Source organism: Rattus norvegicus, chromosome 3, assembly GCF_036323735.1.
Source record: "Rattus norvegicus strain BN/NHsdMcwi chromosome 3, GRCr8, whole genome shotgun sequence".
Lineage (NCBI taxonomy): Eukaryota > Metazoa > Chordata > Mammalia > Rodentia > Muridae > Rattus > Rattus norvegicus.
The window spans coordinates 152,508,072-152,526,356 of record NC_086021.1 but is presented as its reverse complement, the minus strand read 5'-3'; the positions used below and the strand labels follow the sequence as shown (position 1 = coordinate 152,526,356).

Here is an 18,285-nt window from a genome sequence, read left to right as displayed (position 1 = left end):
GGAACACCCAGGCCCGGCTGCTGAGTAGCCTAAATCTGAAACAGGTGCTCCCCGGCTGCAGGCCTTTCCCTCTGTGCACCTGCATTTGGAAGCCTGAACTTGAGCAAGCAAAGCCTTCAGCTATAGGCACCACATAAGACATCTGGGCTGAACTTCTCTATGGGAAAGAGCAGATGCTGTGGCCCACCAATGACCATACCTCAGGGGTCAGCAGAACATCAGAAGTGAGCATGGGCTTCACAAGATTTATTGGCCAGGCATATAATTGCAGCAACCCCTCACAGAGGAAGCAAGGAAACAGATTTACACCCAGAGGATCTCTACAAGCTCAGATTTATACATTTTCAAAAGCACCATACAAAGTCCTAGAAAGGAAAATCCCAAAGAGACCTGACAAAAGAATGTCAAGGCCTGGTTTGAATCCTGCGGCGGAAAGGGGGTATTAGCGAGACAACTAGGGCAATTTGAAGAAGGGTTAAAACTAGAGCCATCTGGACATGGTGCCACATGCTAATCCTAGCATTCAGGAGGCAGAGGCAAGTAGATCTATGCAAGTTCGAGACCAGCCTGGAGTACAGAGCAAGTCCAAGGACAGCCAAGGCTACACAGAGAAACCTTGTCTCAAAAAAACAAACAAAAACCAAATAACTAATTCCTTACTTTTGATAATTCAGCTATGCTCAGGAAAGAAATGAGCTTTGCTCATATGGAAAATTCCTATTACTGGTTTTGCAACATTCCCATGTCTAAAATTATTATTTCAAAATAAAAATGTGTTTTTTAAAGATTCACTTTGCAAGTAGCATGCAAAAGATTCTAAAACCACACCAGCAGACCACAGGAATTTTTGTACAAAGACATCTCACAGTTTCTGTGAAGGTTATAAAAACTGACATACCTCATTTCGTAAAATCTCAGACTCAAAGTAATCCTTGCAAACGAGGCCATAAAGTATGAGTGCTTCATCAAACATGACAGGAGCAGCTGTCCCAAATGCCAAGGCCATGTCATACCATTATCCAAGCTACTTGTCGAGTTTTTGGCTCAGCCCAGCATTGGATAGAAATGTAATAAGGTGGGTAGGCCTGGCCTTTCCTAGGACTCAGTCTGTCACCAGGGCCTGGGGCTCTAGTGACAGCATAAACAGCAGGTTCCTTCCCAGACCCTGAAGTTCCTGCCTTGGGCACGTCAGGAAGTTTGCCCTGGCCCTTGTATGTATGACCCTATTACAAAACCCACAAAATGGGCAGAATCACCCGTGAGCCTGCTGGGAGTGCCACTCTGATTCCACAATCCAAAGATGGCTGCTGGTGATGTCATGATATTATAGTGTGGGTCTAGTATGTCCCCCAGAGGACCATTTGAAGGCTTGGTCCTCAGCCCATTGTACAAATAGGACATGGTGGAACCTTCAGGAGATGGAGCCTAGTAGAACGAAGTAGGGTTGATGGGAATATGTCCTTGAAGGAAATATTGGGAGCCTGGTTCCTTCCTGTGTTTTTCACTTCCTGACTACCATAAAGTGCAGAGTTTCTCTGCCTCGTGCTCCATCATGATGTGCCAGAGACACTTACCGTGAGCAGGAACTTCTGAAACCACAAACCAAAATAAACCTTTCCTCCTTATAACCTGGATATCACAAGCATTTTGTCACAGTGATGGCAAGCTGGCTAGTGCTTGGGTCATCCAGGGAAGAGCTGGCCAGTTACAGAAGCTGACACTGAGCACAGCTGTCAAATGCCATACCTCAAGCGATCTCAGCAGTGTCTAAACTCAGTGATGCCCCACTTTATTGGTAAGAAGAGGTGTTCATGGTTCCAGTGATACACTTACTTTTAAATAACATGTTTTTATGGCATTTACACTTAATGATGCTAGCAAGTATATCTAAAACAGAATTTTTAGAAAGTAGCAACGTCTAAGGAGAGCTATGTACTTCCCATACTCTTCCAGAGACTGCTAGCTTATTAAGTCGCTAGCACCATTCCTTGTACCCTGGACTTCCCTTGAGGGAGATGAGGGGTGGGAAGGAGGTATTTGAAGCACTAGGAGGCTTTACCTCACTCCAGATGCTCAGGCTAAGTAGGGCTGCAAGCTTCTAAAGAGCACCTACCCACAACCTTGTAGCCACACACCTGCCTCCCACTTCTTGGAATGTGTTGAAAATGCAAAGTGAGCATGCCATTTTCCTGTTAAAAATCCTTCCAGGGCTCCCCAAAACTATAAAAAAAAAGTACAGGTTATATGTTGCCTGCCACAACGTCATCAGCCAGATCAATGCTCCAGTCATCCAGATCTGCTTGCTCAGTGATCTCAGGACCACTCTATATAGTGGCTTCCAAATGGGCCTTTTCCTCCTATCATCTGTGTATTCATAGTCACCCTGCCTGACCACCAATCACAGTAATAGTTTAGACAGTCACAAGACACTGCAGAGATGACAGCTTAGTCACTTCTGAGGCTACATCTCCAGAAACAGTACAGCTTCCTCCTCATTCTTGCCATGGGGAAGTCCTGGAAGTTTGTCCTGGAATGCGGAGCAGTCACTGGGGGCACTGGGTGAGGGGGGAAGTGGGGGAGGGCGGCTGGGGGGGCAGCGGAGGGGAACATCTGCCAGTCAAGTGAATAGAAGAGGACACATCAGCCCTAATTGGGACTTCCAGTGACTGGGGCCCTGACTGACACCTTGATGGTAGCCACACCGAGACGCAGATCCACAAATGCCCACCAGTCTACCTTCACACTCTGCAGTCACTAAGTTTCGGGGTATTTGTTACCTAGCAATAAAGAAGAAAATATAGTTGTCCTTTTTAGTTGCATAGTAAATTCTCACCTTGGACACACACACACACACACACACACACACACACACACGTGTGCGCTCCTTCTCCCCAGTGTATATGAATGTCTTTGTTTACACACACAGTAGTTCCTTATCCATGGCTCTGGTTCCCTTGATTTGGTTACTTATGGTCAGCTGTAGTCCAAAAATAGCAAATGGAAAATTCCAGAAATAAACAGTTCATAAGTTTTAAATTGTGTGATATTCTAGTGTTATATGATGAAATAAATCCCAGACTTCTCAGAGTGTGAATTATTCTTTTGCTATCATATCCACATTACACTGTATATAAGAAAAGTATACACTATATAGAGCTTGATCTCATGGGGCTTTTTTGTTTTAGGGAATAGGATTTTGCTGTGTAGCTCGTGCTGGCTTGAAATCAAATTCTGCTTTTTGTCTCTGCCTTCTGCCTCCCAAGTGCAAGGATTACAGGAATGTACCACTCTGCCCAGCTAGGGCTCAGTGCTTTACTTGTTTTCAAGCATCTACTAGGAATGTTAAAATGTCCTGCTCATAGAAACGGGAGACTACTATCACACGCACATGCACACACACACACACACACACACACACACACACACACACACACACAGAGAGAGAGAGAGAGAGACAGAGACAGAGACACAGAGAGAGAGAAAGACAGAGGAGAGAGAGAGGGAGCTTAAACAGGCTAGAGGGTCTGTGGATTGTAGCACGGCGATCCTTTACTTTCAGCCACTATCCACTTAGCAGTGAGTACATACAGTGTTTGTCTTTCTGGGTTACCTAGGAGGGTTCAGGGGAACACTTAAATCTCACTGAAAAGGGGGAAATAAAAAATATCATGGGTGGATGGAGAGGGGAAGGAATGGGGTGATGGATAAGACAGACTAGGTGGGGTCAGGAGAAAAGGAGAAAGTACTGGGAGAGACAACTAGAAGCAAGGGGTGGGCATCTCTGGGAAGAGCTAGAACGTAGGGCAATGGAAACTCACAGGAATCTAAGAGGGTGATCCTAGCTAAGACTCCTAGCAATGGGGGGATATGGAGACTGAAATGGCTGCCTCCTGTAACCATGCAAGACTTCCAGTGGAGGGATTGGGACATTAACCTAGCCACAAAATCTTCTACCTACAATTCCTCCTGCCTACAAGATGCACAGGGCAAAGACGGAGCAGAAATGGAGGGAATGGTCAGCCAATGACTGGTCCAGCCTGAGACCATGCCATGAGAGGAAGCCTAGCCTTCACACTAGTAGTGACATTCTGCCACACTTGCAGACAGGAGCCTAGCATAACTCATCTGAGAGACTTCACCCAGCAACTGACGAAAACAGACGCAGAGACCCACAGCCAAACATTAGGCAGAGCTTGGGGAATCCTGGGGAAGAGGGTGGGCACTGTAGGAGACAGAGGTATCAAATGACGTCTCAAGAAAACCTACAGATTCAACTAATCTGGGCCCATAGGATCCCACAGAAACGGAACCACCAACCAGAGAGCATGCATGGGCCGGGCCTGGCCTAGGCTCTCTGCACATATATGGCAGTGTACAGCTTGGTCTTCACGTGGAACTCCTAACAGCAAGAAGCAGGCAGACGCTATCTCTGACTCAGTTCCCTGTCTTTGGGGCCCTTTCCCCTAACTGAGTTGCCTCATCTAGCCTCAATAGGAAAAGATGTGCCTAGTCTTTCTGATAGGCCAAGGCCTGTGCATATCCACCGGAGGCCTCTCATTTTCTGAAAAGAAAGAAAGGAGATGTCTAATGTCTCCTCTGCTGGTTATTTCAGGAATGCTGGGCTGGGCACCCTTATATCAATAATACATTCTTCTAGAGAGATTTGCAAACATTAAACAGATCAACTAGCATGCTCTTTATCACATTAGTATTAACTGCTTTCCAAAATAGGCTTCACTGTTTGTCCTCAACCAGAATGTACCAAACAGCCTATTTCCTTGCATGGTTGTCAATAATCTTTTTAGATTTATTTTTAGATTACGTGTGTGTCTGTATGTGGGTATGTGTCCATAAGTACAGTGCCCAAGGATCCCCTGTTGCAGAAGTTACACACAGTTGTGAGTCACCCAAAATGAGTGTTTAGAACCACATTCAGTTCCTCTGAAGAGCAGCTGGTACTCATAGCCACTGAGCCATCCTCTAAACCAAACATCCTGTGGATATTAACAGTTCTCTGTTTTTACCAATATTAACAAGCAAAACATTGGGAACTTCTAATGTGCACTTTCTGAATCTTAAATAAAATTGATCATCTTTTCAAATCTTTTTCTCCTTAAAGTTTTTACTTTGAGTCAAGTGTAGTGACATGTACCTTTAATCCCAGGATTCGGGAGGCAGGCAGATGGAGGGGAGGAAGACCCTGTGCATCTGGGAAAGCCTCAGGGACATCCTGAGATTTATGAGTTGTTTACTTCCTGAATCTTAAGAACTCCTCCAAGATGGAAGGTTTCAACTTAGAGGAAATTGCTACACAAGACCCTGTCTCAAATTTCTAAAAATCCAATTTTTAAAAATATTTTCATGAAGTCATTGTTTTTAATAGCTGAGAAGTATTCCGTTGTATAAATGTACCACATTTTCTGTATCGTTTCCTCTGTTAAAGGGCATCTGGGTTCTTTCCAGCTTCTGGCTATTATAAATAAGGCTTCTATGAACATAGTGGAGCATGTGTCCTTGTTATATGTTGGAGCATCTTTTGGGTATATGCCCAAGAGTGGTATAGCTGGGTCCTCAGGTATGTCTAATTTTCTGATAAACTGCCAGACTGATTTTCAGAGTGGTTGTACCAGCTTGCAATCCCACCAACGATGGAGGAGTGTTCCTTTTTCTCCACATCCTCACCAGCATCTGCTGTCATCTGAGTTTTTTATCCTAACCATTCTGACTGGTGTGAGGTGGAATCTCAGGGTTGTTTTGATTTGCATTTCCCTGATGACTAAGAATGCTGAACATTTCTTTAAGTGCTTTATGGCCATTCGATATTCCTCAGTTGAGAATTCTTTGTTTAGCTCTGTACCCCATTTTTAATAGGGTTATTTGATTTTCTGGAGTCTAATCTCTTGAGTTCTTTGTATATATTGGATATTAGCCCTCTATCAGATGTAGGATTGGTAAAGATCTTTTCCCAATCTATTGGTTGCTGTTTTGTCCTATTGACAATGTCCTTTGCTCAGCAATTTTATGAGGTCCTATTTGTCTATTGTTAATCTTTTTTTTTTAATTTTTTTTCTTTTCTTTTTTTCAGAGCTGGGGACCGAACCCAGGGCCTTGCGCTTGCTAGGCAAGCACTCTACCACTGAGCTAAATCCCCAACCCCCATCTACTGTTAATCTTAAAGCATAAGCCACTGGTTTTCTGTTCAGGAAATTTTCCCCAGTGCCCATGTGTTCTAAGCGCTTCCCCACTTTCTCTTCTAAATATCACCCTGAGTGAGGTCACCCAATCACAAAAGAACACACATGATATGCACTCACTGATAAGTAGATATTGGCCCCAAAGCTCAGAATACCCAAGATACAGTTTACAGACCACATGAAGTTCAAGAAGAAGAAAGACCAACGTGTGGATGCTTCAGTTCTTCTTAGAAGAGGGGAACAAAATACTCATAGGAGGATAAAAGAAGACAAAGTATAGAGCAGAGACTGAAGGAAAGGCCATCCAGAGACTGCCACACGTGAGGATCCATCCCACATGCAGTCACCAAACCCAGTCACTATTGGGGATGCCAAGAGGTACATGCTGACAGGAGCTTGATATAACTGTCTCCTCAGAGATTCTGCCAGAGCCTGACAAACACAGAGGTAGGTGCTCTCAGCTAACCATTGGACTAAGAACAAGTTCCCCAATGGAGGAGTTAGAGAAAGAACTGAGGTAGCTGAGGGGGGTTGCTACCCCCCGGGAAGAACCAACTAGACACCCCAGAGTTCCCAGGGACTAAACCAACCAAAGAGTACACATGGAAGAACCCATGGCTCCAGCCGCATATATAGCAGAGGATGGTCTTGTCGGGCATCAATGGGAAGAAAGGCCCTTTATCCTATGAAGGCTCGATGCCCCCAGTGTAGGGGAATGCCAGGGCAGGGAGGCCGGAGGGAGTGGGTGGGTAGGTGGGGGAGCACCCTCATGGAAGCAGGGGTGGGCAGATGGGATAGGGGTTTTCCGGAGGGGAAACCAGGAAAGGAGATAATATTTGAAATGTAGATAAAGAAAATATCCAATAAAAAAATGAAGAAAAAATATTTCTATTAGTCTTGTTATCGTCTAAGTTCCTTTATGACAAAGCTGAGCTTATTTTTCATGTACTTACATTTATTTTCATTTTTATGTGCCTTGTGTTCATGTGATTAATGAAGACACCCTGTCTTAAAATCTTTTTACCATTCTTTTAAAACTAATCATAACAAACCTTACTTTAAAGGTAAAACTTTACTTCCCATCGATCTGTGAGGGCTGCATGGCCAGCATCACCACCCCAGCTACAGAGAGGAAGCCTTAGGACCCTTTACGTCCACCTGTAAAAAGCAGAATTGATACTGGAACCAAGCCCATCTCAAAATCCACTACGAAAGACCTCACACTTTCATGTTATTGTTGGGACATGGCCCGGGAATGGAATCACGGGAGGAGAATTCTGAGTGCTTGTGAGAACACACAAGAAAAGAAGACAAGAGTCTTGTTGCCTCTGTTTCTTTAAAACATGGAATTGTTCTTTAAAGACGGCTTCTCCCAGGTGAAATGGGTGGGGTAAGTCTACTTCACATTACTCCAATTGCTTGCTATGGTCTTTAATTAAATATTTAAATTATGCTTTACAAGCTTTATGGAAAACATGTCTCAGTCATGGGCAGTGTGTCCTTCTGATGGTACACAGCTTGAACTCATAAGAACTTCACTCATGTGACCTTTCTTAACCCTCAGAGTATAAGGTGTCTGCGGCTCTGAATAAAGCTGGCTGGTGTATGGGACTTTAGTCCCCCTCATCTACTGGCTCCACTCTCCCGGGTCCCTCCAGCTCTAGAGTTGTGACAACTTATTTTTATTAGTATATTTGATTGCATTAGATAATGGGCTTCACCAGGACATTTTCATACATGTACAGATGTGCTTTGATTACCACCCCATCACCCTCTCCAGTCCCCTGCCTCATCCACAGGTTCCTCCTTATTCCTAAGCAGTCTCCGTTCTGTCCGCTTTTGATGGTTCTTTGTTTGGTTTGGTTTTCTCACTAGACCTCAAACCACCACAATGCTCACAAGAAACCCACCTCCTCTGCTACAGTATTCTAATTAATGCTGTTGTTCCTTTTCTATCCCCCTCTCCATGTCAGAAGTGGAATCCAGGGCTTTGAACATCCTAGGCATGCACTGCCCTGCTCAGCAACATCCTCAGCGACTTAATCTTTTCAGTAAATGCAGGGTCAGTGGCCAGGGCCTCTCCCAACTGCTGTAGCCTGCCTCCAAAATAGCCCCCAGGGGCCATCGCTTTCTAACACTCAGGCCTGTGTAGCCCCATCTACTACTGAATGACCATGACCTATGCAACCAATGAGGCACATGTGTGATTTGTGAGGTAGAGCCTGAAGGCACTGTGGCTTCTACCTTGTCCCTTGAGCCTTGGGAAGCCTCTCTATGCAGAGGCCTGAAGACCTCTGCCAATGACCAACCACAAGCTGTGAGGCCCAGGATTGAGGCACTACCTGCGAGATGAAGCCTCCAGTCCCATCAAACCATCAGAGATGGCAGCCTAGCTAAGAGCAGAGAGCTTCACTGCATCCTGACCAGGCCTCCCCACCCCTCCCAGTCCTAGAAGGCCCAAGCAAAGCCTCTCCCGAATGTCTCCACACAGGAACTGTACGAGATAGTACATATTCATTGTTCTCAGTCAATAAATCTAGAATTTGTTACACAGTAATAATGGCAAAGCACCCTTATCTTTCTAGGACTTCCAGAGCTCAATGGATAATCAGTGCTTGTCAATTTGAATGAGGCAAAACCAAGGAACTGTTGACTCAGCAACAATCTCCTACTTTTGTGACAAAGACACTGTATGTGTGACTCAGCAGGGTTAGCTGTGTCATCTGTGGCCACACACGTTTTGAGAATATTTTGGATAAATAAAAGTCAAGATAGAACTGTAGGCAGTATTTATCTTAAATGTCTTTAAAACTACTGGGGAGTCTGTAGTGGTATTTTTCCCCCTGATGAATAAAGATTGCAAGAAACCAATCACTGGGCGAGAAGGTGGGACTTCCAGGTCAGGGAGAGGAAGAGGGAACGCAGGAGAAAGAGACTGGTTTTCTGTACAGCGGGAGCAAGCAGACACATTGTAGGAAGCCAGAGGCTGTTGGTTCAAGTGGCAGATCCTGGTGGATTTCTAACACAGAATAGTGTGTAAAATTAGGATGTTACATTCTGCACTCAGCAATTGTTACCTATTGATTCTAAACTAAGATTGTGTGGTGTTTTCCTTTACGAGGAAACTCAACTGGGTTCCATAGAGAGGTAACTGCAGCAGATTGTGGGTTTGCAGAAGTGCTGCACCCCAGCCAGCCGAGGGAACTTGGAAGTGCAGGACAGGCTTGGCAGCAGCGAGCCACAGGGAGGAAAGAGTGATTACTGAGCTCTGGAAAGGTGGAGCCAGCCTTGGGACAGGCTTTAGCTAAAGTAGACAGGCTGAGAACATGCCGGTCTGCTGGCCAGCACCTAGCGGGCACTAGCGTGGATTTGGTTTTTAATAACTCATGCTACAGGAGTCTCTGTCTATTTCCTAACAAATAAAGGCTGCTTTTGCTCCACACACACCTTGAGTTCATTTGGTTTGGTATGGCTTCTGCCAACAGCCATGGTTTGCTGTAGCCTCCTCTAAAGAGGCCCAGTTCTAGGCTGCAGTTATTAGGGTGCACAGGTCCCAGAGGGCAATGGTCTGAGGAGAATCTCAGTGTGTCCTGTGCATTCACTCAAATGGGAACCTAACCATGACCTTAGTTAGGAAAGCATTAACTTTGAGAAAATTCATGAAAGCTCTGTGGAATCAGAGCCATGCTAATGTCCTATTTTGGATCATTACACTACAGCTGTTGGACAAGTAACAGAAACTGCGGTGTGTGGATAGTCTATGTGCTAGTTTTATAATTTTTGTACTAGTTACTTTGGTTTGTTTGGTTTTGTTTTTTATTCTGGAGAGTTGGTTGGTCGGTTGGTTTGTTGGTTGCTTGGTTGGTTTGTTTGTTGAGACAGGGTTTCCCTGTTTAGTCCTGGCTGTCCTATAGCTCTCTTGCTAGACCAGGCTAGCCTTGAACTCACATAGAACCACCTACCTCTGCTGGGACTATAGGAATGTGCCAACACACCCAGCTTATAACTAGTTATATTGAAACTTAAAAGTTTTAAAAACAAAATTCATCTTAAAGCAATAACAACAAAAACAATGGCATAAATTTAAATGACTCTTCCTTGAAGGACTATGGTGTCAGTTTTCCAGAATGTACTTGGAAAAGCCTTTCTGACACAGTCACAGTTAAGGAAGGTGCTGAGATGTGGAGGTTTCAGCTTGATTTCAATCCTCCCATTCTCTGCTGACTGGGTGTGTGTTGTCATATTTGGGAGTTGTAGAGTTCGGAACATTGACAACTGGAACAGAAAGCAGATACAGAGACCCACCAACAGCCAGGTACCCCTTCTCATGCAGTAAAGGAGTCAGTCACAGGGGAGCATGAACAGAGATGTCAATAAAAGCTGGTGAGGTGCTTCCAATCCCCTGGTGCCCTGGTGGAGAAGCTTGGCAATGCACTCAGAAGAGAGATGGATTCCTGAGTAAGAAGATGAAGGAGGCTCCCATAGTACACTCTGGAAAACTGCTACCAGAGCCCTTCCGGAGCAGGGTTAATGCCATTTAAATTAAAGCTAGCATGGGAAACCTCCTTCCAGTTGTTGGGTCAGGGGAGACCAAGAGAGTTCTGAGACTGTATGGCTTATTGTCACTGCCTCCCAGAACTGAAGGTAAGTCCCCATTGCTGAAGACACCATGCACTTGAGACACAAGGGCTGGAGGAATTGAACTGGAAATGACCTGGAAACCTCCTTCCTGAGGACCAACTCTCATCATATCTAAGGTGCCGTCCAAGCCGCCAAGGGAGACAAGCAATTAGGGGTCCTACCCATCCCTAAAGACTACAAGGCACAATGATCAGCACAGCAAGACAGCCCATGGTGCTGCAGTGGCACTTTAAGCTTGGAGGTAACAATGAGCCATCTAATTAACTGAAGACTCTCCAACTCAGAAGGAGAGAATTCATGCCTAGTCTAGAAACTTGGCCAACTACCGTATCTGAAGAGGTCACTGGTCCAAGAAGAGCACCAACTACTTCTATTTCCCTAAACCAACATAATTTCTCACCATTCTAACTGGACATCCTTAGGCCCACAGGTAAGTGTCAAGCCTCTTTCTGCAGCAGATGAAGAGCATTACAGAAATCTGCAACTGGTCAAATGCAGAGAACAAGTGAGCGTGGGGTGCCCACCCCAGAAGACAGCTGTAACGCAGCCCCCACACCTATGGCTCAGGAGAATCGCAGAAGACAGAGCAGGAGAAATTGTAAGAGCCCAAGGACCAGGGTACCTGCTGCCAGGTAGTGTCTTCTCTGCATAGCAAGGAAGCTGCGTGCATGAAATCTCAACAACGTGGCTGCCTACGTAAGACCTGCATAACACCACCAGTTGACATACCAACATGAATGGGAGAAATTTCACAAAGTTCCACCCTTAAGAGCTAAAGGCAGTCATGGCTGCTGAGAGAGGGAGAATCCGTTTTCTCCTAGAACAAGTCCCCTGACAGGTTAACTAATCACAAATTAAATTAGAAGTTAAAATACAGCACTCATATATGAAATTCTCAAAAGAACCAAGTTTAAGTTTTTTGTTTTTTGTTTTTTTTTTTAAAAAGTAAGGTAGATCCCTGATACTTTCTAGAGAGTCACCCCACCTCCCATCCCCCTACCCTGAGGTTACACCTCCATTCATTCTGATGGCCCTCAGGGTTTCACTCCTGTCTCCCCACCCCCATACTTGATCATGTTCCCCTTTTCCCCTCCCCGTTCCCCCTCTCCCACCCAGATCCCTCCCTTCCTCTGCCTCCCATGATTGTTTTCTTCTCTCTCCCAGGTGGGATTGAAGCATCCTTACTTGGGGCCTTTGCTTGCTAACCTTCTTGAGTTCTGTGGGTTGCATTCTGTACTTTTTTGGGTAATATCCACTTATCAGAGAGTACATACCACGCATATCCTTTCAAGTCTGAGTTACCTCACTCAGAATGATATTTTCTAGCTCCATCCATTTGCCTGCAAAATTCATGATGTCCTCATTCTTAATAGTTGGATAATATTCCTTTGTGTAAATGAACCACATTTTCTGTATCCATTCTTCTGTTGTAGAAGAGACTCTCAGGACTCAAAGGGAGGGATCTTAGATGAAATGCCCAACAGTAAGGACAGGAAACTCGTACAGTCCACTTCCAGTAGAAGGTCAGAGCATCAAGTGGAGAGATGGGGTTGCCATCCCACAGTCAAAAATTCTGACCCAGAATTGTTCCTGTCTAAAAGAACTGCAGGGACAACAATGGAGAAGAGATTGAGGGAAAGGCAGTCCAGTGACCGGCCCAACTTGGGATTCATCTCAAGGGGAGGCTCTCTAACACTTATACTGATGTTATGGTGTGCTTACAGACAGGAGCCAGCATGGCTGTCCTCTGAGAGGTGCAACAAGCAGCTGACTAAGACAGAAGCAGATACTTAAGTCAGGGACCCCAATAGTTGAATTATGGAAAGGCAGGAAGAAGCTGAGGAGGAGGGTTAACCCATAGGAAGACCATCAGTCTCAACTAACCTAAACCCCCAAGATCTCTCACACACTGAGCCGCCAACCAGGCAGCATACACAAACTGGTCTGAGCCCCACTCCCATCCCCCAACACATATACAGCAGAGGGCTGCCTGGTTTGGCCTCAGTGGGAGAAGACACACCTAACCTTCTAGAGACTTGAGGCACCAGGGAGTAGGAAGGCCTTGTGGAGAGGAGGGCAACATCCTCTTAGAGACAGAGGGGAGGAGAAATGGGATGAGGAACTGTGGAAGAGCAGACTGGGATGGGGCAGGGCAACAACTGAACTGTAAAAAAAATAAAAGTAATTTTTAAAAACGTACAGCAAGTGGTACCTTGGTGAGATGAATTTTCATTGTGTTACACCAGTGAGATCACCAGGTTTGTCAGCTGTAACAGCTAACTTGTCGAACATGATCCCAATAAAGGTATATCCATTCAGGAAACCATTAACCTTGAACTTCTAAGAAGAAGCCCTATTTGCCAAGTTACCAGACTAGAATAAAATCTTCCTAGGAGACTGAGGGTATCCAGGCCTCCCTGATTTGTAGTTGTTTCCTTTGCTAGCCTAGAGAATAAGCAATATTTATGGACAAAGACATCCACTGAGGCAAACTAAATACCATCAAATATAGGAAATAGCCAGTGAATGCTATGTTGAGGTCCCTCCCATAGATTCTGATCATGCTTTTCTAACTGGGCTTCAGTCATTAATGTTTATAACTCTGCCACACACAGAACATATAAAATGTGCCTTTTGGGACAACTGATTACCACTGAATCAAGGTTGACAATCTGTTGTATTATCCTCTCTCCTTATGTGGGTTTCAGGGTTTCTATAGTACAAAGTTAGCAAGATAAGTACTCAGAAAAATTGCTCTAATTAAAAGAGACTAACCCTTGTGATAAACAGAAGTTATCGCACTCACTACAAGAAGCAAGAAAACGAATTCCCACAGAGAAAGCAACTGGGCTGAGGCGTCAGAGGTTGGAGTAGGCTGCTAATGGATTAGCTCATTAGTCTACTATCACTGCTCCCATAAACTCTGTGGTAATCGAAGCCATTTGTATCTAGATTAATTCACCAGAGTTCATGGCCTTGTTTGAAAAACAGGCACACCAAATTGGAAACATTCACATTAGATGCTTATTCCCTGGACTATTATCCACCCTAAAATTCTGGATTCTTGTTCTGTCATTACAGAAATTATGCCGAAAGAGGATTGTCATAACATGGTAAACATGCTTATAGCCAAAAGCACCCTAAAAATAAGTGGCTATTTTAAATTATACATTAAAATGAAAGGCAGAAATATCAGCCATAAACTTTTTTTTCAGAAAGCCAGTTTATTTCTAAGACTGTGTCATAAACTTTTAGCGGGTACCAATAGTCACCTGCCATACTCGCACCAAGATGTCTGTATAGCCAGCAGAGTCTGGCCATCAGCACACCATGCCAGAGAGGTACACTGGGGTGGCTCTGCCTGGCTGCTGGTACTGATAACTTCTTGCTTCATTCATCTACAATGATCTTGCCCCCCAAGTCCCAGATCTTGATACTGGGGCCAGTGGCAGCACAAAGCCAGTAGCAAGCAGTTAGGGCTGAAGCACAAGGAATTGATGATGTCTGGCCATCTAAAGTGTAAAGGTGCTTGCCTTCACTGAGGTCCCACAGCATAGCCTGGTCATCCTGGCCTCCAGAAGCACAAAGGGATCCATCTAGAGAGACGGTTTCTGTGCTCAGATAGCCATGTGGCCAATGTGGTTGGTCTTTAGCTTGCAGTTAGCCAGATTCCACACCTTGACCAGCTCGTCCCATCCACAGGAGACGATGATAGGGTTGCTGTTGTTTGGGGAGAAGTGGACACAAGACACCCATCCTGAATGACTCTAATCCTGGACAGTGTATTTGCAGACACCCAGAATATTCTATAACTTTATGGTCTTGCCTCGGTACCCAGAGACAATCTGCCAGTTTTCAGAGAAGGCCACACTCGAGCACATCCTTGGTATGGCCGACAAATTGTCTCGTGGTAGTGCCCGTAGTGAGATCCCAGAGGCACAGTGTTCCATCCCAAAGGCCTGAGAGGGCAAATTGACCATCAGAGGAGATAACATCATAGATAACAAAGTGGGAGTGATGCCACAATTGGTCTCATCCCTGGTCAGCTTCCACATGATGAAGGTTTTGTCTCAAGACACTGACAGGATCATGTCCAAGAACTGTGGTGTGGTGGCCCATCCGTTATGGCCCTTAAGGGTCCCACAAAGGGTTAACTGCTCAGTCATTTCTTCATCTGCTGTGTGTGTTGCCGCAGTGACAAGGATGGCACTGGATAGCTCAGGAAGCCAAGCACCACAGCCAGCCATAAACATTTTCTAAGTCATGGTTACGTTTTTAAATAATAATGTAACCTCACCAAAAGAATACCATTAATACTAATTAATGCTCAAAAAAAGAAGGTTCTTTTACTACCAGGAAAAGCTTTTGTTTGCACATGTATAAAGCTGAAGGCTTTAATTTATTTAACCTTTCCCTCAACCATTTTTTCAACCTGTCAAATACAGGCAGTATTGTCATCAGTGTGATGTATGGGTGCCGGGGACTGCCAGCATGACCCTCGGGACTCTAGCCCAGAGGAACAGGCAAAGAGCTGAGTGCTGAAGATGGATCTGCAGGGCAGATGTTGCGGGACTCTCAGCCTCACCCAGCTTTTGCAGAAAAGGCCACACAGAGACCTGGCCACCTCCTGCGCCTTGCAGGGAAGATGATTCACATGATCAAATAGCAAGAACGTGGAAACATCATGGAGCTGACTCCTGGGGGTTCAAGTGCCACTTGTTGGCCTGATCAATGACAAGATGCTATTGTTTAAACAGACCAGCTTCAAACTGTGAAAAGTACAAGCTAAAGAAACCTGAGCCAAAGATCAAAAACTCAAGTGACAGCAAATGCTGGCAAGGATGCGGAGAAAGAGGAACACTCCTCCATTGTTGGTGGGATTGCAGACTGGTACAACCATTCTGGAAATCAGTCTGGAGGTTCCTCAGAAAATTGGACACTGAACTACCTGAGGACCCAGCTATCCCTCTCTTGGGCATATACCCAAAAGATGCCTCAACATATAAAAGAGACACGTGCTCCACTATGCTCATCGCAGCCTTATTTATAATAGCCAGAAGCTGGAAGGGACCCAGATGCCCTTCAACAGAGGAATGGATACAGAAAATGTGGTACATCTACACAATGGAATATTACTCAGCTATCAAAAACAATGACTTTATGAAATTCATAGGCAAATGGATGGAACTGGAAAATATCATCCTGAGTGAGGTAACCCAATCACAGAAAAACACACATGGTATTCACTCACTGATAAGTGGATATTAGCCCAAATGCTTGAATTACCCTAGATGCACAGAACACATGAAACTCAAGAAGGATGACCAAAACGCAAATGCTTCACTCCTTCTTTAAAAGGGGAACAAGAATACCCTTGGGAGGGAATAGGGAGGCAAAGTTTAGAACAGAGGCAGAAGGAACACCCATTCAGAGCCTGCCCCACATGTGGCCCATACATATACAGCCACCAAACTAGATAAGATGGATGAAGCAAAGAAGTGCAGGCCGACAGGAACCGGATGTAGATCTCTCCTGAGAGACACAGCCAGAATACAGCAAATACATAGGCGAATGCCAGCAACAAACCACTGAACTGAGAGCGGGACCCCCGTTGAAGGAATCAGAGAAAGAACTGGAAGAGCTTGAAGGGGCTCAAGACCCCATATGAACAACAATGCCAACCAACCAGAGCTTCCAGGGACTAAGCCACTACCCAAAGACTATACATGGACTGACCCTGGGCTCCATAGGTAGCAATGAATAGCCTACTAAGAGCACCAGTGGAAGGGGAAGCCCTTGGTCCTGCTAAGACTGAACCCCCAGTGAACGTGATTGTTGGGGGGAGGGCGGTAATGGGGGGAGGATTGGGAGGGGAACACCAATAGAGAAGGGGAGAGGGAGGGGTTAGGGGGATGTTGGCCGGGAAACTGGGAAGGGGAATAACAATCGAAATGTAAATAAGAAATACTCAAGTTAATAAAGATGGAAAAAAAAAAGAAAAAAGAAAAAAGAAACCTGAGCCAATGCAACCTGAACCATGTCTTCCATTACAGCCCATCTCTCTAACCTAACAGCTAGGCCATGTGACCTGGACCTAGTCATTGACCAGGATGACCAAAAGTCTCCCTTTCATGGTGACTGCACAGGTCTGGTGTGAGGCTACAAAGCTATGAATCCTTTAAGTTGTTAGTTCTCTGATCTAACTTGTTAATAGCCAAGCTCTGCTCTTTACCAATGCCTCTTCAGACATAACTACTTCATTAAAAAAAAAAAAAAAGCTTACTTTTAAAGTTATAAATTTCTCCAAAACAGCTCCCTAACATTTGACTTAAAAACAGAAAGGAAATTTGGGGAGGAGTGTCAGAGCCATTATGCAGAGAAAGAAAGCGAATTAGCATTTTATGAGTTAGAGCTCATTTAAAGCATGCCATTTGTTTGCAGCTTATACTCCTCCTACATTAATTACAAGCCACTAATAAGTCAAATTATTCAGATTTCAAAAGCTGCTTGAATTCTTGGAGTATTAGGATTTCATACTCTGAAGTCAAACTCAACAACTATTTTCATATATTAATATACTTTAAATTAACAGTTAAGTTCAAAGAAAGCTAATTTATGAATCTTCTAATTATTCTTCAATTCATTAAGTATGCTAAGATCCAGCTACAGCCCGCTTATTAGGAGCCCCAGACACAGATGGTACACTATTCTTGCTTAAAGACGTCTCAGACATGCTAGCAAAATATTTCTTTAAGAATATCAGCCAATACATGTTCCTAAGCATCTCCTTGCTCTAAGCTGTGAGGTCAGCTAGTCCCTAGGCACATGCGAGAGTCTTCACAACTCTGTTCTAAATGCCATCCGACAGCTGGCTGCGAGTTGGTTCAGCTGGTAGAGGTGTTTGCCACTCACGTCCTAAGTTGCATCCTGGAACCCCATGAGAAGGTGAAAGGAAAGAACCAACTCCACAAAGTTGTCCTCTGATCTCCACATGCATGAAGCACACACACACACACACACACACACACACACACACACACACACACACACACACACACACACGAGAGAGAGAGAGAGAGAGAGAGAGAAAGAGAGAGAGAGAGGCATCATTATAATAATTAATAATAAATTGCTTCTAAAAAAAAGTCTACCTTCTTCCTCATTATTTTCAATGATGCCCAGCATAATCCCAGACTTCTGCAGTCTACAAAACGCTTTTCATTTTCTGTCCTCATTTCTTCTGCTGTGATTCTTTAGAGCTAAAGCTCCTCACAACCTCAAATTCAAGTCAAGTGCACTCCCTCTTGCTTGAGGCTCCACCAAGCAGGAAACATAAGGCCTGGTTTTTTATGTGGATGCTGTATTTTGGACCTTGAATGTCCTCAAAGGTCCAGGTGTTGAAATCATGGTCTCTAGTGTGTGATGATACCTGAAGCTGATGCAGCTTTTA

The 18,285-nt window shown here is 44.7% G+C and overlaps 1 protein-coding gene, 1 long non-coding RNA gene and 1 pseudogene across 2 annotated transcripts in view; 1 reads left to right on the top strand and 2 right to left on the bottom strand.

The window, feature by feature from the left end:
• The window catches only part of Dtd1 (D-aminoacyl-tRNA deacylase 1), a 162,768-nt gene that overhangs the window by 85,604 nt on the left and 58,879 nt on the right, over nucleotides 1-18,285 (bottom strand). The window lies entirely within an intron of this gene.
• LOC134486168 (uncharacterized) lies at nucleotides 7,451-16,845 on the top strand. The gene is made up of 2 exons (XR_010064923.1): nucleotides 7,451-7,584; nucleotides 15,281-16,845. It is a non-coding gene; the product is annotated as an uncharacterized LOC134486168 (long non-coding RNA).
• Rack1-ps3 (receptor for activated C kinase 1, pseudogene 3) lies at nucleotides 11,961-15,316 on the bottom strand (annotated as a pseudogene).